Consider the following 24,863-nt stretch of genomic DNA (forward strand, 5'->3'; position numbering starts at 1 on the left):
TATAGACTTGTATAGGGAAAAAACTTTAAGGCCCGGAGCTTAGTCTTAGTATGTGGCAAGCTGTAGTGGTTCTCTACCAAGATTGTTCAAATCATGACCTTGAGGTCAATATATGCCACGCCCAGGGTGTCCCTTGTTTCACATTGACTTATATAGGAAAAATCTTGTCCAGAGCCATAAGACCCAGACCTTAAATATTTGGTATTTAGTATTGCCTAGTGGTCAACTAACAAATTTGTTAATCCGCCCCCTCCCACACCCCCAAAGTGTTAGGGGGTTATAGGAATGGTCTCCGTCCGTCCTTCCATCTTCCGTCCTTCCATAACATTTTGTGTCCGCTCTGTATCTCCTAAACCCCTTGAAGGATTTTCATGAAACTTGGGTCAAATGATCACCTTATGAAGACGATGTGCAGAACCCATGAGGCGGCCATGTTGGCTCAAGGTCAAGGTCACACTCGAGATCAAAGTTTTGAGCCTTCCATTTCGTGTCCGCTCTGCATCTCCTAAACCCCTTGAAGGATGATAATCGTGAAACTTTGGTCAAATGATGACATCATCAAGACGATGTGCAGAACCCTTGAGTCAGCCATGTCAGCTCAAGGTCAAGGTCACAACTCGAGGTGATTCTGCCTTTGCGACCAGTGTAGATCATACGTGCAGTCTGATCATGATGTGCACTGCTCGCAATTCAATCAGTATGTTTTTGGTAAGCACCCCTTTAAACAGTTACTGGTACTGTCCAAACTGAAGGATGGACAAGTTCATTAATAGAAATGTAGCAGGGTAATGGTTAACAAGCGCCAGGCCACGCAGATCTGTTCAACACATTTGAAACACTACAGCCAGCACCAGAGGCTGGCAATGATGGCAACAACAAGTAAATATGACAGCTGCAGTGTGATCAGCGAAGAAAACAATCTTAAGACACTATATTTCAGAGATTTCGCGGCATCATTTTAATTTTTTGATAACTGTTTATCATGCGAAAACAGCAGGTGATAGTTCTTATATTTTGTTTGTAAAACGTTTTACATTTCAATATTTCATATCTCCAAGGTTTGTTTAATAAACACACTTAAATAGTACATGATGGCACCATTAACCGGGAGGTTTGAACCTCTATGTGCAGCCCGTCTGGGCGTACCAGATGATTTAAGCACTGGTATTGACAAAATAGGGGTAAAATGTCCTCAAGGGGAGGGGTGCGATCAGGACTGTTTATTACAATAAGGCTGTTATTATTATTATTGTCATTATTATTAATATTGTTATAATTACTATTATCATCATTATTATGTACAACGCCATTGAATGTATCATTGTATAAAAATAGGCATTTAATCAAATTATTCAGTTTCAACGTTCTTAGATGACGTCGTAGTTGTTCCGGGATTCGTGATTCATGGATTTGCTGATCCTATTCTGTCCCTCATTTCGCATGAACACCGTAAAAAAGTTTTATTTCTTAAATACACGTCGTACATTCTTTTGAAGACGGAATAAAACTAATTATAGAGCACATGATTACAAAAGGTTGTACCCGTCACTACTTTTTTCTTGCAGGTTCATAAGTATACAGTGTGGCTGAAATTCTTTGGGGCAAAAAACAAAATCGATTAACTTCAATGGGATGACCAGTGGTATAACCATATATCACTGCACATCGTAGGACATGTATGTTTGGGTTTAACGTCTTTTTCAACAATTTTTCAGTCATATAAACGACGGTGTCTACTTGTAGCAGTGAGCACAATGCCCAACTTTATAGTGCTGCCTCACTGGAATATCACGCCGTAGACACGTGGCATGATACCCCACCAAGTCACATTATACTGACACCGGGCTGACCAGTCCTAGCACTATCCTCTTAATGCTGAGCGCCAAGCGAGGAAGCTATTAGTACCATTTTTTACGTCTTTGGTATGACGCGGCCGGGGATCGAACCCACGACATCCCGCACTCGAAGCGGACGCTCACATCGTAAGACATAACAGCTAATGTGAAAATACGTATGTATCAGTGCGAAGCGGTTGTGTTTTGCTCCTTTTTTATTCCTAGGGTGCTACTTCATTTACAGCCAGCCAACCTCGCACTTGTATTATATAACGCGTTTTTTTCGTGTTTTAACATCGGCAGAATCCCGAGGGACTGGTTGGTGCCCGAGCCCGGTGGGGCGAGGGTACTGGTCAACGTGTCCCGGGGGATTCTAAAGTTGTTACAACACATTAAATGAACATTCGTTATCGCTATTCTAGGATTAAAGAATAAATTATTCCTCAACGTCATTAAAGCGGAAACACCTGCGTTGTTCTTTAACGTTGACGTCATTTCCTTTTGAATTATCCGTTTCGGGGCAATAATGCGTTTACGCTTTACCGTGAAATGCGCGTATATAAAAAGTTGTTTTAACAGCACGTGAGCGCGAGAGTCTTTCAATTTACACATATTTTCACTCTGTTAAAACATTAACAACGCAGTAGGCCTATGTATGTGTGTACATTTTTTTTATCAAGACAGGGAGCTAAAGTTCTCTTTAGGTATTGCACATTTTTTTATCACCAACTGCCAGTGAGTACTGGGACTGAGTAGCGCGCGCGCACACACACGCATGGCTATAATGTTTTATCACTGAACGTTTGCCATTATTATAAAAGAAGAAAAAGAAGAAGAAACTATCCCTGAGAAGTGACAAGAACAACATAAAAGATTTTTTTTCAGAGTGAAATCGCAGTATATTTCAGTGGCAAGGCACTTCAAAATATTGCCCTCAAATAAAATGTCGGGTGTCCCTGGCAAGGCTGCTCGCAGTCCAAGCTGTAAGTCTGGACCTAGAGTCGCAACACGAACAACGAATATGTTCGAATAGCACCTTTAAGACTGGACACGAATTAGCTGGCACATTCAACCATGCAGTTTATATTTATTATCTCTTGTTTGAATTTATATTATAGTTTAATGATACCAATATAGATGGATCTTGAAGAAAAGTTTTGACCCTCGATCAAGTACCAGATTGGATGATTGACTGATAAGATTGGGTAAAATTTTGGCTCTTTCAGGGGTCAATCAGGGGTCATAACTCCGGAACCTATGTCTGGATTTGACAGATTCATCATGGAGTCCAAAAGATATTTTGAAAGTATGTATGAAATCAAACCATAAATGAAGTCTCTGTATTCTACAAAGCCCTATAGCAAATTTTGGCCATTTAAGGGGCATTTATAAGTCTGGAACTCATGGTGGGATCTGGCCTGTTTTCAAAAGTAGCCTAACCAAGGAATTATGCCAATACAAGTTGTGTTAATAAGTTTGCAAAGTGTGGTCTCTATCGTGTTCACGTGTGTAATTGCTGAGGGCGAGCGGAAGACAGGACGACGGACGAGTTTAGGGCGATCACAAAAGCTCACCATAATATGTTATTATTATTACCCTAAGTTTATTGCCAATTATGTTGCTAGATTTAAAAGACCGACTCAAAATAAAGTTTCTTGTATCTTGTCACTACGAGCTAAAAATGGGTAGAAAGCACCTCCACATGTGAGTTCATACTCCATGGCAACTGCCCGGTACAATGACTTGAATGTCGGTAAATAGAGCTATTAGTTACCTATGTCGGTAACTTATGTTTTTCTGTTTCTACACCAACTTTAAAAAGTCGCGCCATGAGAAAACCAACACATAATGCGTAAACTTGCAACCAGCATGGATCAAGACCAGCAGGACCCATGTTACATTTGCTTTCAAAGACTATGGGAATTAGAGAAACTACAGAATAGCATGGATCATCGCAGGCTGGTTTGGATTCATGTTGTCGCAAATTACTCTGTTGGTTTTCACATGGCGCGGCTCAAATAAAATTTGCATGCAGTTTGCCGCACGTGAAAGCAGGTATGACGTCACGTCCGGATAAACAAGCGCTGAGGTCCGCGCGTATATTTTGTAGCTTGATTTCTATGATAAATATGCTATATGGAAAGGTGACAGCGATTGAAATGAATAAAATACAATCCATACTTACTAACAAAACTGACGATTCGGATTGACAACGAGAAGTATGCGTAAAAATAGCGATACAACTAGCTGGAGTCAATCTGGGTCGCCAGACGCTCATAAAAGGTATAGCAGAAAAACGTCTCAAAACTGTCAATCTTCCACTTGAACAAACAAATGTCACCAAAGATATTTTGTTAATTTTACTTCAACGAATCGAAGAAAGGTTAGAGCTATTGAAGTGTCCAAATAATATGATGTTTCGGGACAGCATGATAACTTTTTACTGCCGCTGAGGGATGACTGCTAAAAAAATCAGATCATAAAATATGTCATCCCAATAAGCCAAATGAGTAAGGTTGTGGATCTGTAAACCTAGACACTTCCAAGAGCTATTCTACTCACCCCACTTGTTTTCAGGCTATCATTACAAAAAGTACAAAATGAGTGTCATTAACTGATACAAACCCGGAAAACAATTGCCTAAAGGGGCCCCACTTCCGGACAGTCAAATGCCTTTTTAAAACTCACCATTTTTAAAGAACTGTTACACATGTTTGTTTTGATGCATTTGCAATGGCGTGCAAGTGTTGAAATTTCACATAACTAGATAGAACACAGTTTTCAGCAGTTGTTTATTTTTATTTCTTTACAAATAGCATTCATTTTCAAAGGGGGACAACTTTTTCAGAATATTTTAAGTACGAGACAGTATGGCAGAACATGTAATGGTCAGGTAAAGTATTGGTAACAGTGTTGTTTGTTTATCAAAAATATCTGTGTTTTGGTGATATACTCCTAAACCTTTAGGGGGAGAGATTGTTTTCCTACCAATAACTGGAACCACTTGACCTAGAACCTTGAAACTTCATAGGATGATAGGCTTATGGAGTATACAGCCCCAGTTGTTTTTGGGGTCTCTCCATTAAAGGTCAAGGTCACTGGAGCCTGAAAATGGTAAACCATTTCCAATCAGTAACTTGAGAACCACTTGACCCAGAATGTCGAAACTTCATATGATGATTAGACATGCAGAGCAGATGACCCCTATTGATTTTCAAGTCACTCTGTTCAAGGTCAAGGTCACAGAGACCTGAACATGGAAACCATTTCTATCAATAATTTGAGAACCATTTGACCAAGAATGTTCAAACTTCATAGGATGATTGGACATGTAGAATAACTAACCCTAACCCTTATTGATTTTGGGGTGACTCTATTAAAGGTCAAGGTCACAGCAGCTAGAATAGTGAAATACATTTCCTGTCAGTAACTTGAGAACCATTTGACCTAGAACCTTCAAATTTCATAGGGTGATAGGACTTGCAGAGTAAATGACCTCTATTGTTTTTTGGGGTCACTCAATCAAAGGTCAACATCACAGGGTCCATCTCTCTGTCACACTTAATTTTTTTCAATAACGAGAACCATTTGACCTAGAACCTTAAAACTTCGTAGGGTGATAAGGCCTATAATATTTTTAGGGTAGTAGATCAAAGCTCAAGGGGCCTGAACATGGAAAGCTGTTGCTGATAAAAAACTTGAGAACAACCTTATTGCCCAGGGCAGGTAAAAGTGGAGTGCGGGCAAGCAAAAAATCATACTCAGTTGCCCATCAGACAAGTGAAATATTTGAAATGTTTGAAAGATCCCCAAAAATTACCCTATGGGCAAGTGCTCAAAAGAGTTAAGTTGATCCCTGAGGTACAATTTTCTTACTACATATAAAATTTCATGTTTACAAAATAACTTTCTTAAATTATGGAAAAAATACTATAGAGAGATCAATATTTTCGAAACAGAGTAAATAATCTGTAGAACTTGTAATGAAATATGATGGATGCATGTCTTGAAATTCAGACAGGACATATTGTTATTCTGAAAGGGAAACTGTCTGACATTGTACCAAGGAGCAGTCAAGAAGAAAGATTAAAAAAAATATATATACACAGTGCGTACAGCTGCTTTGCTCTGCCTTATATACAGAAGAATTTCCATTATAGACTTCTCATTAGCATCCATTTACAGATACATCAATATTGATGAACATAGAACATCAGACCTGTACCACTGGCATCCTGTACCTTCACCAGAACAGACCAGGTACCTCACAAGACAGAAAGTGTGTGTCCAGCAAAGCATTCAGTGGTTGAAGCTCTAATATCAGGTAACTTGTAAAGCATTTTTGTTAGATCTCCAGCACCTAATCAGGCAATGTAATGTATGTCTGCACTGCCAAAAAGCTTGGTCACCTCTCCTTCCTGCATTATGCTGAATGGAAACATTCTGCTGCTGAAATGCCAAGCAAGAAGGTGGTTTTGGATCAGACTGATGTGAAACCTCCAGAGCTTTTGTCAGTGTATGCAAATATACTGCACTGGTCGCAAAGGCAGATTCACTTGCCGCCAGCAGGCTAAAGGTTATAACGCAAATGGAATTTAAGGGTCAGTAAGTGCTGAAGTGTCAAGTGTCATAATAGTCCTTTCAGTAATAGCCAAATAAAGCATCAACACTCTAATTAAACACCCCTGAATATTCTTGATATATTCTGAACTTAGAATGTAGGGGTTTCCATGGCCGAGTTGTTAAGGTTGCTGACTTCAGATCACTTGCCTCACGTCGATGTTGGTTTGAGCCTCATTCGTAGCATTGAATTCATGTGAGGAAGTCATCCGGCTGGATTGAGGGAAGTCAGTGGTTCTACCCAGGTGCCCGCTCTTGATGAAATAATGCACAGAGGATTTTCATCCACCATCAAAGCTGGAAAGTTGCTATATGATTGAAAATGAATAAATAAAATGAACTTTGGATGTGTTATAGGCTGGCTCATGTATTTATTATACATTTTAGCTTGGGTGGAAAGAACAATGAAGATACAGAACAGACATAAGTTAATGAGATATGATAACCTGGAAGCTCCGAGAGGATGTTATACAAAAATATGATAAGTGGACTTGATATTTTGCAATTAGGTTTTAAGCTAGTGAACAAAAAATCTAAATTCCAGTACCAGTTAAGGTCACAGGATAACAATCTAGCTTTATAGGTGCCTATTTTGGACATATTACATGTCCAGTCATCTATAAATAAATTAAAACCACCTTGATGGTTTCCTTGAATGAAAGATGTTTATTTTTATAGAATGACTGACTGCTGATTTTTATCATATATACTTGTCTGTGTCAGATGGTGACAAAATTAATATAAAATATGTTTTTAATATTATACTACATGTATACTACACTTGGAAAGAAAAATAAAATGGAACAAAAGGAAATTTGTTTGTTTCACGTGTTACATCAAAATATCTTTTAACTCTTGGACATCAGAACTTAAGTTTTTGCTTGTGACTGCTTGTAAAACTATTGTATCTGATGTCCTGTTGATGAAAGATATTTTGAACTTGCACTGAAACAACCAAATATCCTGTAAATACTTTCTCAAAACATTTGATAAATTGTGTTGCTACAATAACCTAACATGAAGGAAGTGGGGGTTTTATTAATTGTATTTTCAGGTTGTAGGAGTTTTAGTACAGACACAGAAGAGAGAAGGTGGCTAAAAAACCTCAGGTGTGGTTGTTACAGTTTGAAGGAATATGATTGAAAAGTGATTGTATTTTGTTCTGTGTGAGTCTGCTACAGTTTTGTTAGTTTCCTACTAATTCCTGGACAGATTATTAGGATCACAGGCACTTTTCCATCCATCCAGCATTCTGTCAGACTCCATAATTTTGTCCTATATGTAACTTCCTAAGACTAAGACAAAGGCCAATTTCCAAACAATTTGGAACAAATTTTGACCATATCAAGGTGACTTTCATGTTCATAACCCAGAGCCGTTCCATGAAGTTCAAGGTTACAAAAAACTGACATACGTCAGTGACTTATAATATATCTTGGTGTAAATATAAGACACATTTTGCAAGAGAAGTTAGTTGATAATCCAGTAGGGTCGGTCGGTACCGTCCTGGGGGATCAATTCTCATAGTTATTTTTGACAAGCTAAACAAACCCAGATGTAAAAAATGGAACGATGGTAGTTTTTTATGTTTTTAGAAAATCCTGGGTGCAAGTATATATAGCTACAGTGAAACACCGCTCGCTTGAGGACGCAAGGGGATGAGCAAAATGCTCGAGTTATCCATGGTTTCCGAGCGACCCAAACATTGAACAGTATACGAAGAAAAAAATGAAATTTTATTTCATCAATGTCATCGGGACCATTTGCAGAGGAAACGGTGATGCATAATAATAACAAACCTGTGACATTTAAAAAAACGTATCACAAACGTTATTAAAGGCATGAAGGGGGCAATTAGCCGGATATGCCTCCGTGGTCCACTCGAGTGTAGTCCATATCAATATATAGTGCAATTTTCCCACCTAGTAAAGGCCATTTTCATGCCAGATATAAGCTTTATTGATGCTTGATTGTAAAATGGAATGTCCGCAGATGATTTTAAGCTACGTTATATGCTTCAAAAGTTGATTTGAAGCTGCCTTGTAAAATGAAAGTGAAAGTATGTATTTCCTGATGTCTACCTACGCAATATTAGCGTTTTCATCACGTGTCTCAGTCACGTGACCATGGTTTCACTGCATTATGGTCAACCCTATATTTTTTGGGTATATTTTGATTGCCTAAAGACAGACCTTCAAGACAAGGGTAGCCTTGCAGGAAGTGAAAGGCTAGAAATCTTGATAAAAATATGTTATAAGTTGTTAATTTTATATAGAAAATAGTAGCGGAGGGATTTAATACCTTCATACCTAAAATGAAAAATTCGCACTTCGTGAAAATTGCTTCAACCGATGTAAAACTGGTACTTTCTGATCAGAATTGAGCAATAAGCACCATTTTAAGACAAACATGGCATATCATTTGCATATTTTGGGCAAATTTGAGATTTTTTCGGAAAGTAGGCAAAATTCTGATTTTTAAGGTGATTCCCCACATCTCAGTTTTGCATCAGCGACACCATTTTAGGTAAGAATGACAGAAATCGATTATTTTTCGTGTTCTTCTAGCTGTTTCTTGCAAACGAATTATAGACATAAGAAAAGTAAGGCCGTATGATACTATATTTAATGAAAAATTGGCATTATCTATGCCCCTGACACGTTTTTTGCAGGTGTGGACTGTCTGTCTGAATGGGGCATAATTCCGACAGTAGCCATTCTTTCAAACTGAAAGTTGGCAAAATTGTTGACAATTGACTTACGTACAATAACTGACTGCAACAGAACGATTTTGAAAACTTTGGTATTTCTTATAGGCATGAAGGGGGCAATTAGCCGGATATGCCTCCGTGGTCCACTCGAATGTAGTCCATATCAATATATAGTGCAATTTTCCCGCCGAGTAAATGCCATTTTCATGCCAGATATAAGCTTTATTGATGCTTGATTGTAAAATGGAATGTCCGCAGATGATTTTAAGCTACGTTATATGCTTCAAAAGTTGATTTGAAGCTGCCTTGTAAAATGAAAGTGAAAGTATGTATTTCCTGATGTCTACCTACGCAATATTAGCGTTTTCATCACGTGTCTCAGTCACGTGACTATGGTTTCACTGCATTATGGTCAACCCCATTTTTTTGGGTATATTTTGATTGCCTAAAGACAGACCTTCAAGACAAGGGTAGCCTTGCAGGAAGTGAAAGGCTAGAAATCTTGATAAAAATATGTTATAAGTTGTTAATTTTATATAGAAAATAGTAGCGGAGGGATTTAATACCTTCATACCTAAATAAGTGATAACGTACTTGCTTTAATCTAAAGCAAACAGTAATTGATCAATATTTGATCAATAAAACTTTTCTTTAACCTTTCATCAATAATTAATCTCATTATTAGATCAAATATACCGACAAACAAACATTTAAGGTAGTCGGAGAATAGACAACGCAATTTTCACGGCATGCGAAATTTTTTAATTAACCGATACATTCTGATCGCCGAAGCTGCGAAAAATTTTGACACCTCTGCTCGAGTTAGCCAGAAGCAACAAAGTGTAAATCAATACACAGGGACCAGGTGTCATGCTCGAGCGATCGAGTTATCGATGCTCGACCCAGCCATAGTAATTTCACATAGAAAATAGAAGGAAATCGGCCGGGGCTACATGAATTGCTCGAGTGAGCCTGGGTGCTCGAGTCATCGATGCTCGAGCGAGCGGTGTTTCACTGTATTACTAAAAGTCATATAGATTTGAATTTTCTTTACTATATCAATTATCAACCACACTGGGTCAAGTCCCATACTCTGTCATGTATTTTGGGCAAATTATGCCCCCTTTCCTTTTGGACTTAGAAAGTCCTGGTTAAAAAGTCCTGGTTAAAGTTTTGCATGCAAGTTATTATCTCCAAAACTAATGCAGATATTGAATTGGAACTTCACATGTGTCTTCAGGGCTATGAAACTAGTTGATAGCATCCAGTCCCATAACTTCATTTTGGCCAAATTATGCCCCTTTTGGACTTAAAAAATCCTGGTTAAAGTTTTGCGTTCAAGTACATACAGCTATTACTTAACCTTTACCCTGCTAAATTCCTAAAATGAACTGTTCCATCATTCAATTTGGGCAGTACCACTTATTATTCGAAGTGGTGTTCACTGAAAATTTACTAACTGAATAGCGAACAGTGCAGACTATGATCAGCCTGCACAGATGTGCAGGCTGATCTTGGTCTGCAATGGTCGCAAAGGCAGAATCTCTTGCTGCCAGCAGGCTAAAGGTTAAAGGCATTTATATTTGAAACTTATTTTTTATTTTTCTGGAGCAATTACTATCCTCACTTGATCAAGTCCCATAACTCTGACATGTATTTAGGGCAAATTATGCCCACTTTTGGACTTAGAAAAATCCTTGTTAAAGTTTTACATGCAAGTTACTATCTCCAAAACTAATGCAGATATTGAATTGAAACTTCACATGTGTCTTCGGGGTTATAGAAATAGCTGATAGCATCAAATACCATAACTCTGACCTGCGTTTTGGCCAAATTATGCCCTGTTTGGACTTAGAAAATCCTGGTTAAAAGTTTTACATGCAAGTACATACTTAAAGGCATATAGATTTGAAACTTATTTTTTATTTTTCTAGATCAATTACCAACCTCACTTGATCAAGTCCCATGACCTTGACATGTATTTTGGGCAAATTATGCCCCCTTTTAAACTAAGAAAATTTTGGTTAAAGTTTTGTGTGCAAGTTACTATCTGCAGAACAAATGCAAATATTTAATTGAAACTTCACATGTGCCTTAGGGATTATAAAACTAATTGATTGCATTAAGTCCAATATCCTGAACTATATTTTGGTCAAATTATGTCCCCTTTTGAACATAAAACTTCTTGTTAAGTTTTGCATGCAGTCACTCTCTCCAAAACTAATGCAGATACTGGATTGAAACTCTATAGATATTATTATGAAGCAAATATTTGTCTTTTTTTTTATACAATACATTTTTTATAAAATTTAAAATAATATTTATATTTATAGAATACTGACATGTTTAGTATCAAACTGTTTGTCTTTTAAAGTTAGAGTTGATTTAATAATTAGTTTTTGTAAATTCTTATGTTTATTTCAGTCATTGGAAATTTTCATTTTCTTTTACTATAGGGAATTACTTAAGTGTCAGAATATGTTAAGCTGACTCTCAGAGTCTCAAAAAGATTGTTAAGCCAGGAAGCCAAGCTGTCAACTTGTAAAAATGCTTTGTGTTGTTTTTCCTGTTCTTCTGTTTAATCATTAAGTACCTGCCAAATATTGTGTTACATGATAACTAAGTAATTACTCAAGCCATATGTGTAAATATGTCACATGTCATTTCACATAACCAATGAGAATCCTTCATATATTTTAACATGATGTTTCTTAATTTAAAATAGCATAGGAGAGATCGCCGTGACGTCACGCGTTAACATCTGTTTATCTGGTGGTTGGCAAAACAAATGATTTTAACACCGTTTGCGTATTGAATCAGAATTTTTAATTTTTAATAACTTTTTTGCTCATTTATGGATTTTCAAAATTCAAAAAGATTTGAAATACTAACAATCTTCATATTTTTGTATCCAAATATCTTTTTTCAATGAATAAACGTTTTAAATGACATATAATTTTAAAAGCGGCGTAGTGATTTTCACAACCTTTAGAAAAACAGTGTAAGTTAAGCGTTCATAATTAATCCATTTTATTTCGAAATAACAATTAAAAGTAATCAATAAATTGCTTGTTTTATAACCTTTCCATTGATCAAAAAATTATTTATGTAATTTGTGTTTTAAGAAAGTTTAGACCGTTAGAAAAACATCACTGTTTACAAAAAACATGGACGGTCGGCTTCTGCCCACCCGATCACTGTCTTATCAGTTCTAAAAATAGAATTTGTATGCAAACACGATCTCTCCTATATTCTTGCACTTTACTCTTAGATGTCAAAGTAGAAGGTGTTCCTTCATAAAGATTAACTTTACTATTTTTATTTGTGGTGTTCCACATGAACTTTAGGAGTGTAGGACAAAATCCCCTGCGGACAAAACCCCCTTCGCTCATTTTTGCATAGGCGGACAAAACCCCCTTCATGTTTTTTAAAAGGAGGACAAAAACCCCTTCTCTTAATTTTACAAGGAGGACAAAACCCCCTTCGCGTTTTTTACAGGGAGGACAAAACCCCCTTCATCCTAGAATCAAAAGGACAAATTATATGATAATAATTATGTAACTAATCAAAATATCTGAGAGTTATTTAACAAATTACTTAACAGTTTGATGAGAAAAACATACAATTAACAAATTATCAGGTCAATTAATTAAGAGATATTCAACACTTTTTTCAACAAACTAAAATAATTGTATATGTATAGTCTGATTAATTTCAAAGTTATTATGGAACCAACTAAAATAATTGTATATTATAGAATAATTAAATCAATTATCATTATTATAAATATTAATTATAATTATGTTCAAGACATCTCTTTTTGTTTGCCCTTTTGATTCCTTATAAAAAAAATAAAGGGGGTTGTCCTTGTAGAAAAATGCGAAGGGGGTTTTGTCCTCCTTGTAAAAAATGCGAAGGGGGTTTTGTCCTCCTTGTAAAATTAAGCGAAGGGGTTTTTGTCCTCCTTGTAAAAAACATGAAGGGGGTTTTGTCCACCTATGCAAAAATGAGCGAAGGGGGTTTTGTCCGCAGGGGATTTTGACCGGATCCCGAACTTTAGTGTTTGAATTTGTGATTGGTGTTCCAACACATTGCTGGTGAACCAGATAAATTTCTGTTGTGTTAAAATATTGAAACTTTATTAAATTAAAACAGATAAACTACACTGGACTTGATTTATTTTTAATGTAGTGCAAATCGCCGCATAATAGTTTGGTGGAGAAACCGGCCAGATGACTTTTTAGCTCATCTGACTTTCCTGGTACCTCTGAGGACATCAGCCAAGTGAGTTACTCATCTTATATTCCCCACATCTACAAGAAAATATTTTACTAAACTTTAAAGTGAACTTGAAATGAAAATGCAAGGAAATATGTTTGGATTTACCAGAAGAACTCATAAACATGGGAACTGGATCTACTTATCTCCTATCAATCAGAACTACAGGATACTTCAGCAGTCACAACAACCGCATCACACCAGTGTGCACTATAGGTCACCATCACTTGTTCAGAAACAAAAGAAATTAAGGGACACTGCCAGAATGACAGCATTCCTGAACAGAAAGGATGCTGAAAACCTTCCTTTCTACCAAATGGAGGATTTAGAACTACAAAAACAGTGTTTCAATTCATTAGCAAGATTCCATTTGGAGAATATCTCAGCTAAAGCAGAAGATGTCAAATCAGTTGTGTTGACGATTCAACAGGAAAATGTATCCAAAAACCAAATGATTAGGTCTCTAGAGGATGAGAACAAATATCTGACTCACAAGTCTAAAATCCAGTCTGAACTCATCACAAAATTACGCGATCAGATGAAAGAAATGGAACTAAGTAAAGACACCTTACTAACTGAACATTCTAAAATCACAGATCAATGCTCAGTGCTGGAAGAAACCATCAATACTTCAAAACGTGTTGTTGCCATGTTAAACATACAGAACAATCACCTTGAAACCATCGCAGAAAATCAGTGTGATAAAATTAAAGGACTAGAGAAAATAGTTTGGGCTTGTGAAAGAGAAATAAAAAGCCTGGCAGATGAAATCATAAAATTAAATAAAACAGATAAAAGTAAAGGAAATTCCATCTTCCTGTATGCCTGCACACGATGCACTGGTAACATAAGTCACACCCAGAATGAGTGCCCTTCCATTGGAATAACATGCAAGCTCTGTGACCAACAGGACCACTTCACTGTTGCATGTACCTCAAAAGAAGAATTCATTAGACCTTTCTACATAGCTCCTTCAGGCCCTTATGGGCTGTGACTTTGGAACTCATAGAATTTTGAAAAAAAAAATTAGTGACTGGAACTGATACATAATTGTATTTCATATTCAATATTTTATTTGACTTTGGGGACCACAGTAAAAGAAGCAGGGGGAAGTTATTATGAAGCAAATATTTGTCATTTTTTTTATACAATGCATTTTTTATAAAATTTAAAATAATATTTATATTTATAGAATACTGACATGTTTAGTATCAAACTGTTTGTCTTTTAAAGTTAGAGTTGATTTAATAATTAGTTTTTGTAAATTCTTATGTTTATTTCAGTCATTGGAAATTTTCATTTTCTTTTACTATAGGGAATTACTTGAGTGTCAGAATATGTTAAGCTGACTCTCAAAGTCTCAAAAAGATTGTTAAGCCAGGAAGCCAAGCTGTCAACTTGTAAAAATGCTTTGTGTTGTTTTTCCTGTTCTTCTGTTTAATCATTAAGTACCTGCCAAATATTGTGTTACATGATAACTAAGTAATTACTCAAGCCATATGTGTAAATATGTCACATGTCATTTCACATAACCAATGAGAATCCTTCATATATTTTAACATGATGTTTCTTAATTTAAAATAGCATATTCTTGCACTTTACTCTTAGATGTCAAAGTAGAAGGTGTTCCTTCATAAAGATTAACTTTACTATTTTTATTTGTGGTGTTCCACATGAACTTTAGTGTTTGAATTTGTGTTTGGTGTTCCAACACATTGCTGGTGAACCAGATAAATTTCTGTTGTGTTAAAATATTGAAACTTTATTAAATTAAAACAGATAAACTACACTGGACTTGATTTATTTTTAATGTAGTGCAAATCGCCGCATAATAATATCATAACTTTTGAGGTAACATTTTCCTGCTTCTGGGACAACAATTCGAATAGTCAAGCATTGGCTGTCTTACGGACAGCTCTTGTTGTCTTTACTTTTAAAGCTATATACAAACACTGATTGACCTAAAAAGGTATTTAACACTTTTGCCATTATGGTGAATCTGGGTCATTTTCAAATACGTACTATTAGACCATTTACGGTCATTTTCAAATAGACCATTAGCGTTGTATAACTAAAAAATCTTGACAGAGGGGAATATCTGCAGTCTTGATCGGGAGCTTCTGTTAGTTGTCTTTGCCTTGGGTTTCCAGTACATCCAACATGTCATCAATTTTCTGTCATTTTCGTTAAATGTTAGAAACTTAGAAACATTCAAAATGAAGAAAAACTAAAGAAAAAATACTTAGCCACTTTTTACTGTCGCATAGATTTGGATTGGTGAATTATCAGACTTTTTAAAAAACTGTTGTTTTTTTTTGCATAGAAATTATTCAAGTGAATACTTAAAAATCAGTATTTTGTTACAAAAAATATACTTCTGTCTTATTTTCAGAGGGATGAAAATCTGATCCGATACTTTGTTGTGAAAAGGGTAAAATTCATATGGAACTCTGAAGAAGACAAATACCAGAAACTTAGGTAGGTTGATTATTTCATGACTTCATTAATCAGAATATGAATTTTTCAGAGAAATATATGGTGTTTCAGAAATATTTTTCACTGCAGTGCAATTTTCCTATTTGGTGTTCTAAACTAATTAAAAGTGACGTCATTATATATATGACGTAATGTATGTTGCTGAAAGACACACATTTGTAATTATGCAGCTATATTAGTTAATTTTGAAATAGTGTTTACAAAGTGTTTTTGGCAATTCTAAAACCAAAGTATTTTTGGAAAGTCTAGCATACTACATGTTGCTGAAAATCCTGAGAATATAATCTGGCTGCAAACAATGGTTGTAACTAGTTCCCCAGCAACAAAATGTATTTTGTTCTTGTCTATTGCTAAATCTGGATTTAAATATAGATTGTTATTATCCAGTTATAGATTTACTCCTCTGTTCTTGTATTTCAGAGGGTTAGAAGTTAACAATACATGTTCATATTTCCATGAGGCGAAAGGTTTGAGCTGCGAACACCAAAGCAAAAGGTATTATTCCTTGTCAGTTTTTATTTTGTTCTAAAGTAATAATAATAATAATAATGACTTTATTTTACGTGGATAACATATTTGGTGTTTAACCAATTTTCAATATGGTCCACATTATCAAACAAAAAATACTTAATTACAAAATTTACAAATCAGAGAACAGTAATGATTGATAAATATACAGCTATACAGCTGAGAAACAAACCTGAAAAAGAAAGTTTAATAATGAACAAATGTAGCATAAAACACAAGAAGATAATAAAAGAAACAGCAAAGGCATGCATATATACATATATATTACAAACTTAAGAAAATTTTGCTTAACCATGAAATTACATATCAAAATTGGTGGTCCCAGCCTGAGAGTACTTCCATTGAAGGTATGAGTTTTTGAAGTGAATCTGAATTTCGTATATATGCTGGAATAGAATTCCAGGTTACAGGTCCAGAGTATGATAGGGATTTGCAAAAGAATTCTATGCGTGGTTTGGGGACAGCCAGGTTAGCATTATCTCTGGATCTAGGTTCAACTCAAATGAATTTTGCAGGTACTGAAATTTATGTTCTGTATAATTTCTTTAAAGAACATCTATGACACCTGAAGCCAATTTCAATCATACCTCCCAAGAATGTTCCTTTGATTGTCACATTTCAGATTCCTTCAAATCTAAGTCAGCCTTTGAGAAGTTTTGTTGCCATGGCAACCAAAAGGAAAGGCTTTAAAATCTTTTTTGCCCAAACACTGCTGGTACGATTTAGAAATAAGTCCTCGGAAGTGTTCCTTGGGTGACCCACTACTAAATTCTTTCAAGCTCCCAACCACATTACCCCCCCAGTCTCCCAAATCATCCCAACCCATACAGAGCTTAAGATAGAAATGCATTTAAAAGACTTCTTCTCATGTACTGCTTGACAGATCTTTACCATCATGATGGGGTCCTCACCCACATTTGTTCAAATGGGGATGAGGTGCTAGGCCCTTTTTAGGGGACCACTAAAGCTAAAAATAGAAATATCTTTTCATTAACGGCTTGATGGCTCTTCATCAAAACTTGGTCTGTAGCATCTTTATAAGGTCCTCTCTCAAGTTTGTTCAAATAAGATCCATATCCCCTTTAGGGTCGCTAGAGCTAAAAAAAGAAAAGTGGTTAAGTGATTTCTTCTCCTCAACTGTTTGGTGGATCTTCATGAAACTTGGTCTGTAGCATCATTATAGATCTTCTTCCAACTTTATCTAAATGGTGGCACTTGGCCCCTTTTATGGGCTACTGGTTTATACAAAACACATTTATTACCATTTATGATTCAGTATGTCATACATATAATCAAGGTCAGCAACAGAGGTCAACTGTGGCTCTATTATTTTTTTTACTTTTAGTTTATCATTTTTATAATAATAATAATAATAATAATATTTTGACAGAATTTAATGAAACTTCACACAAGTGATCAGTACCAACAGTAGTTGTGCATGGAGCATGTTAGGTTCTTTTAGAAAAATTTTTTGCAGAGTTATGGGACTTTGTTTTTTTTGTTACTATACTATATACATAGACACAATCTTGTGCGCACCATCTCTCCTCATCCCCTTGACACAATTTAATGAAACTTCACACAACTGATCAGTACCAACAGTAGTTGTGCATGGGGCATATTAGGTTCTTTTAGAAAAAAATTTTGCAGAGTTATGGGACTTTATTTTTGTTACTATACTATATACATAGACACAATCTTGTGCGCACCATCTCTCCTCATCCCCTTGACACAATTTAATGAAACTTCACACAACTGATCAGTACCAACAGTAGTTGTGCATGGGGCATATTAGGTTCTTTTAGAAAAAATTTTTGCAGAGTTATGGGACTTTATTTTTGTTACTATACTATATACATAGACACAATCTTGTGCGCACCATCTCTCCTCATCCCCTTGACACAATTTAATGAAACTTCACACAAGTGATCAGTACCAACCCTAGTTGTGCATGGTGCATGTTACATTCTTTTAGATAAATATTCTGCATAGTTATGGGACTTTGTTTTTTGTTACTATACTGTATACATACAGTCTATATACATACAGTCCACATAATTATGCCATCTTGTGTGCTTCAAATTGCAATGTACTGTGTCAGTGCATGCGGGGGGTACATTCATCACCTTTAGTGATAGCTCTAGTTTTAACCAAACTTGCACACAATTGTATCTCCATAAGATCTTGGTTCCTTTCTTGAACTGGCCAGATCCCATTATGGGTTCCAGAGTTATGGCCCCTTAAAGGGCCAGAATTAGCTATTTTGACCTTGTCTGCACAATAGCAGCTTCATTTATGATTTGATTTTAACCAAACTTGCACACAACTTGTATCACCATAAGGTCTTGGTTCCTGTCCCTTCTGTCGTCCATCCGTCCACAATTTCTTGTGAACAGGATAGAGACCACATTTTGCAAGCAATTTTGATCAAACTTGTACAAAACTTATATTGACATGATATCTCGGTTCTTTCGAAAACTGCACAAATCCCATCACAGGTTCTAGAGTTATTGCCCCTTAAAGGGCCAGAATTTGCTATTTTTGTGCATCAACAATTTCTTGTCTGCACAATAGTGGTTTCATTTATGATTTTATTTTAACCAAACTTACACACAACTTGTATCACCAGAACTGGCCAGATCCCGTTATGGGTTCCAGAGTTATGGCCCCTGAAAGGGCCAAAATTAACTATTTTGACCTTGTCTGCACAATAGCAGCTTCTTTTTTAATTTGATTTTAACCAAACTTGCACACAACTTGTATCACCACAAGATCTTGGCTCCTTTCTTGAACTGGCCAGATTCAGTCATGGGTTCCAGAGTTATGGCCCCTTAAAGGTCCAAAATTTGCTATTTTGGCTTTTGCAGCCATATAGAGACTTCATTTATGGTTTGATTTGATGCAAACTTCCAAAATATCTTCAACAACAATAAATCTTGGATTCCATGACGAATCTGTCAGATCCAAACGTAGGTTCCAGAGTTATTTTATATCTTATTACCTCCCCTGATTGTAATCAAAATGGATTTATATCAGTAAGTACTTATAGGACTTATTTGAAATTTCATTATTGTCATTAGTTGGACTGAGACAATGATAACTATGGACTGATTTTATGTCAAATAACCTCCCTTTATTTCAAATTAAAATGGGTATATCACATTACTAATGAAGATACTGATCTGAAATTTCATTTATGTCAACAGATGGACTTGGACAATCAGTGAAGATACATATTGACTGTATTTATGACAAATTACCTCCCTTTATTTTTTATCTAAATGAATACACCTTAGCAGCTTCTAATGATATTGGTTTGAAACGCTATTTATGTCTTCCATGGTAAGAAATAGTCATATTAGATAACTCTTGATTGAACATTTATCGATATGAATACTTTACTAATATATTGTTGTATAGGTTTGTACTCTGTATCTTCTACATGCATATACCAATGCATGATTACCTCCCCTAATTTTAATAAAAATGGATTTATCTCAGTAAATATCTCTGTTGCGCATGCGTTGTCGAGGGCAGACATGTTTATTTTTTAGGCGTACAGGAATTTGATCGTTTACAAATATTAAGCGATTTTGTGGAGAAAATATAAGCATCATTGAGAAGGGGAACATCAATATTGTGTTTTTGATTTAGTATTAACAAGTGTATAAACTATAGTGTGATAAATTCAGTTCCTGAAGTTGGACCATAGCCACAAACGGAAGAATTAGAAGTCTTCCGAATGAACTGGAAGTTAGCATTGTAAACGTCCGTTGAACAAAATGTGGGAATCCAAAGTCCCTGCAGTGGCAATTGGTCTTGTAGCTTCCCTTTGTTGTATTCTTAATCTTCATAAAACTTGTGAAATTACAGATAGTGGTAATGACCTGACTATTATTGCTGTAAGAAATATAATTGATTCCAACCAGCATGTTAGTGTTTTCCTGTCCAATCGCCTTAGACTTTTATGTATCAAGAATGCCTCGTATACTGGAAAGACATGTTTAACTTACCTGTGCCTACTTCTTATTATGAATTCATCTGACTGTCACCCGAATCCAGGACCCCGCACACCAAAATATCCCTGTCTTATGTGTAAAAAAGCAGTGAAAAATACAGACCCTAGTATATGCTGTGACAGTTGTGATATGTGGGGCCACACTGAGTGCTTGAGGACTAACGAGATTGCATTGTTTGTCTGAAAGTAGTGTTACATGGATTTGTCCTCACTATGAGTCACCAACTGTAACAAAATCTAGCTCACTATATTCCTCTGGTGGTATTTCAACCTCAACATCATTTGAATCTTTAAATTTGAACAATACATTGGAAGATAGTGTATTTATACCCCCACCAAACATGTTTGAGGGGGGTATATAGGAGTCAGTTTTGTTGCGTCCCATCCCGTCCTGAAATCTATTATCTCAGTTATTACCAAATGGATTTGATTCAAACTTAAAATACATGTTCCACCTTATCACCCACATCATGTGACACAAGGTGCATAACTCTGACACCAAGTTTTCATGAATTATGTCCCCTTTTACTAAGAATTTAAGGTTAATTTTGTTGTATTTTCACTATATCTCAGTTATTACTAAATGGATTTGATTCAAACTTAAAATAAATGTTCCACCTCATCACCCACATCATGTGACACAAGGTGCATAACTCTGACACCAATTTTTTATGAATTATGCCTCTTTTTACTTAGAATTTAAGGTTGATTTTGATGTATTTTCACTATATCTCAGTTACTACTGAATGGATTTGATTCAAACTTAAAATAGATGTTCCACCTCATCACCCACATCATGTGCCCACATCATGTGACACAAGGTGCATAACTCTGACACCAAGTTTTCATGAATTATGTCCCCTTTTACTTAGAATTTAAGGTTAATTTTGTTGTATTTTCGCTATATCTCAGTTATTACTAAATGGATTTGATTCAAACTTAAAATAGTTGTTCCACCTCATCACCCAGATCATGTGACCCAAGGTGCTTAACTCTGACATAAATTTTTTATGAATTAAGTCCCCTTTTACTTTAAATTTAAGGTTGATTTTGATGTATTTTCACTATATCTCAGTTATTACCAAATGGATTTGATTCAAACTTAAAATAGATGTTCCACCTCATCACCCACATCATGTGACACAAGGTGCATAACTCTGACACCAAGTTTTCAGGAATTATGCCCCTTTTTACTTAGACTTTAAGGTTAATTTTGATGTATTTTCACTATATCTCACTTACTACTGAATGGATTTGATTCAGACTTAAAATAGATGTTCCACCTCATCACCCACATCATGTGACACAAGGTGCATAACTCTGACACCACTTTTTCTTGAATTGTGTCCCCTTTTACCTAGAATTTAAGGTTAATTTTGATGTATTTTCACTACCGGTATATCTCATTCTGATTGGCTTAGAGCCAAAGGGAAGTAACCTTTTTTTAACTTTTGTACTGAGTTTCTTCCCCTTAAATTCCAGGAATTAGTCTATTTTTGGAAATCCTATTTTTAGATTTTCAATATTTTAGGTATTTTTCTATCTTTTTTATTTAAAGTCCTATGTAAAAAGTAAATACATTTTTCTGTGGTAACATGGGTCGGTAAGACATTTTTTTGTATTCACTTTTAGTGTATCTCTAATATTAGAGATTTTTTATATTTACTAGTATTACTATACTAGTATTATACTAGTATTACTTATATGTGGAAGCCCAGGATACAGTACTCCAAAGACTAAGTATTTTTAAGATTTCTTATGGTTGCCATTCTTCTGTGACAAGACCGTATGGTGGGGGTATGAGTCACTCCTGTGACAGTTCTAGTTATTTCTGCAGAAAACAATGTCCCAAAGGTAAAGCAAAACAGACTGTCTATATTGATCACTAATACGCAGAGTATAAGAGCTAAAAAAGAAGTGTTATGGGCAGAAATAGAGCAAAGCAAACCTGACACTATAGCGGTATCAGAAACTTGGCTGAACCAAAATATTTATAGTAGTGAAGTAATCCCAGATGAGTACGAGGTTTATAGAAAAGACCGCAAGGATGGATATGGTGGGGTGTTGACTGCCGTGAAGAAGACACTCATTAGCAAACAGATTACTTTAAATACGGACTCGGAAATAGTTGCGGTACAAATTGATTGTAAACACTCAAACCATATAATCATCAATGGTTATAGACCAACAAATAATGACACTGATTATATAAATATTTTTTGTTCAGACATAGAAAACATCATAAATTCTAATCCCAAAAGCAGTATTTGGTTGGTAGGTGACATAAATTTACCAGATATTGATTGGAAATTGAACAATATTTCTGGAAATCAGTACAGAAAGGAAATTAATGAAATATTTTTGTCAACACTTGAAAATGCTGGTTTAGAACAATTAGTTGATTTTCCTACACGGAATAATACAATACTTGATATATTTGCTACCAATAGACCATCATTAGTGAAAAGTTGTCATTCAAAGGCAGGAGTCAGTGACCATAACATAGTTAAAGTTGAATCTGATATCAGTGTTAAGTACCAGCGACCTTTGAAGAGGAAAGTAATTTTATGGAAGAAAGCTGACATGTGTGGTTTAAGATCAAGCTTATCAGAATTAAGTACTGATTTCATAAACAGTAACCAAACTAACACAAATGCAGATTCTTTATGGAGTTCATTAATTTTTGTTAGTAAAACACAGGAACTCATTGAAAAGTTTGTGCCAAGCAAATTGACTTCAACCTGATTTAGCCAACCTTGGGTGAATAGAAGTGTAAAACGTTGTTCTGCCAAGAAAAGGAAATTCTATAAAAGAGCAAAAGCCAGTGGTAGTAATTCGGACTGGGCAAAGTTTAAGAACTATAAGAAAAAATGTCAGCAGGAGTGTTGGAAGGCACACAATGACTGTATTAGTGACATGTTAGATGAAGACAGTAAAAGTAACCCAAAAAGATACTATAGCTATATAAAGTCCAAGAAGTGTGATTACGTTGGAGTAGCACCTTTGAACAATAATGGTATTATGAACAGTGACAGTAAAGTTAAAGCTGAAGTACTTAACAATCAGTTTACATCAGTTTTTACGTCGGAAGATACAAGCAACATTCCAAGCATTGACAATCAATTTTGTGAAATTCCATCTATCTCAGTAAATAGAAAAGGTATTCTTAAACTACTGAAAGAAATTAACATTCATAAGGTTACAGGACCAGACAATGTCTCAGGAGTATTTTTGAAAAGTGTTTGTGAAGAAGTTGTAGACATTCTAGTGTTCATTTTTCAAATTTCGTTAGATACTGGTAAACTTCCAGAAGAATGGAAAGAAGCTTTTATCACGCCTCTTTTCAAAAAAGGTGATAGAAGCAAACCATCCAATTATCGTCCTGTGTCCTGGACATCTATATGTTGTAAATTGCTTGAACATGTTATACACAGTCATATAATTTCACACTTAGAAAGACATAGTATCTTGAGTGAAGCACAACACAGATTCCGCAAAGGAAGATCATGTGAGTCACAACTCATTATCACGATACAGGATTTAGCAGACGCGTTAGATAATGGAGGTCAAGTCAATGCTGTATAACTGGACTTTAGCAAAGCATTCGACAAGGTGCCACACCAACGTCTACTGGCCAAACTACATAGTTACGGTATACGTGGAAACTTGCACCAATGGATTGCTGATTTCCTCATGGGACGTTACCAGTCAGTTGTACTTAAAGGGCAGCATTCTTCCCGAAGTCCTGTAACATCAGGGGTTCCACAAGGTACAGACCTTGTCCCTCTATTATTTCTCGTGTATATAAATGATATGCCAGACTGTGTTTTTTCTACAGCATGCCTTTTCGCAGACGATTGTCTACTATATAGAGTAATAAGGTCAGCAGAAGACGCCACTATTCTACAGAAAGATCTTGATAGTCTTCAAACAAATGGCTTATGGAATTTAACCCAGACAAGTGCAAGGTTATTCGAATAACTAAGAAAAGAAAACCATTAATTTCTACATACAACATCCATGGAAAAACCTTAGCTACAGTAGATACAGCAAAGTATTTGGGAGTTAACATCTCTTCTGATCTTTCCTGGAACAAACATATAGACATCACTACCAGAAAAGCTAACAACACCTTGGCATTCCTAAGAAGAAACACTTATAGCTGTCCTCCTGCAGTGAAAGAACTATGCTATAAATCATTAGTTAGACCAATAACAGAATACGCCTCCTCTGTATGGGATCCATATACAGAGACTAACATCAACAAGGTCGAACAGGTGCAAAGAAGGGCAGCACGATATGTTACAGGGGATTATAGATGTACCAGCAGTGTTACAGCCATGCTTGAGCGTTTATCCTGGCCAAGTCTCAAAGAACG

General features: G+C 35.8%; 1 protein-coding gene across 1 annotated transcript in view; it reads left to right on the top strand.

Moving 5' to 3' along the window:
* Nucleotides 1–3,865: 3,865 nt before the first annotated feature.
* LOC123542229 (uncharacterized) overlaps nucleotides 3,866–24,863 on the top strand; it is a 34,432-nt gene continuing 13,434 nt past the window's right edge. The window contains exons 1-5 of the mRNA XM_053525981.1: nucleotides 3,866–4,118; nucleotides 6,021–6,159; nucleotides 6,843–7,621; nucleotides 15,836–15,921; nucleotides 16,360–16,434. The gene's annotated coding sequence lies outside the window, so the exon portion shown is untranslated. The remainder of the gene's footprint in view (nucleotides 4,119–6,020; nucleotides 6,160–6,842; nucleotides 7,622–15,835; nucleotides 15,922–16,359; nucleotides 16,435–24,863) is intronic.

Source organism: Mercenaria mercenaria, chromosome 16 (genome assembly GCF_021730395.1).
Source record: "Mercenaria mercenaria strain notata chromosome 16, MADL_Memer_1, whole genome shotgun sequence".
Taxonomy (NCBI): Eukaryota; Metazoa; Mollusca; class Bivalvia; order Venerida; family Veneridae; genus Mercenaria; species Mercenaria mercenaria.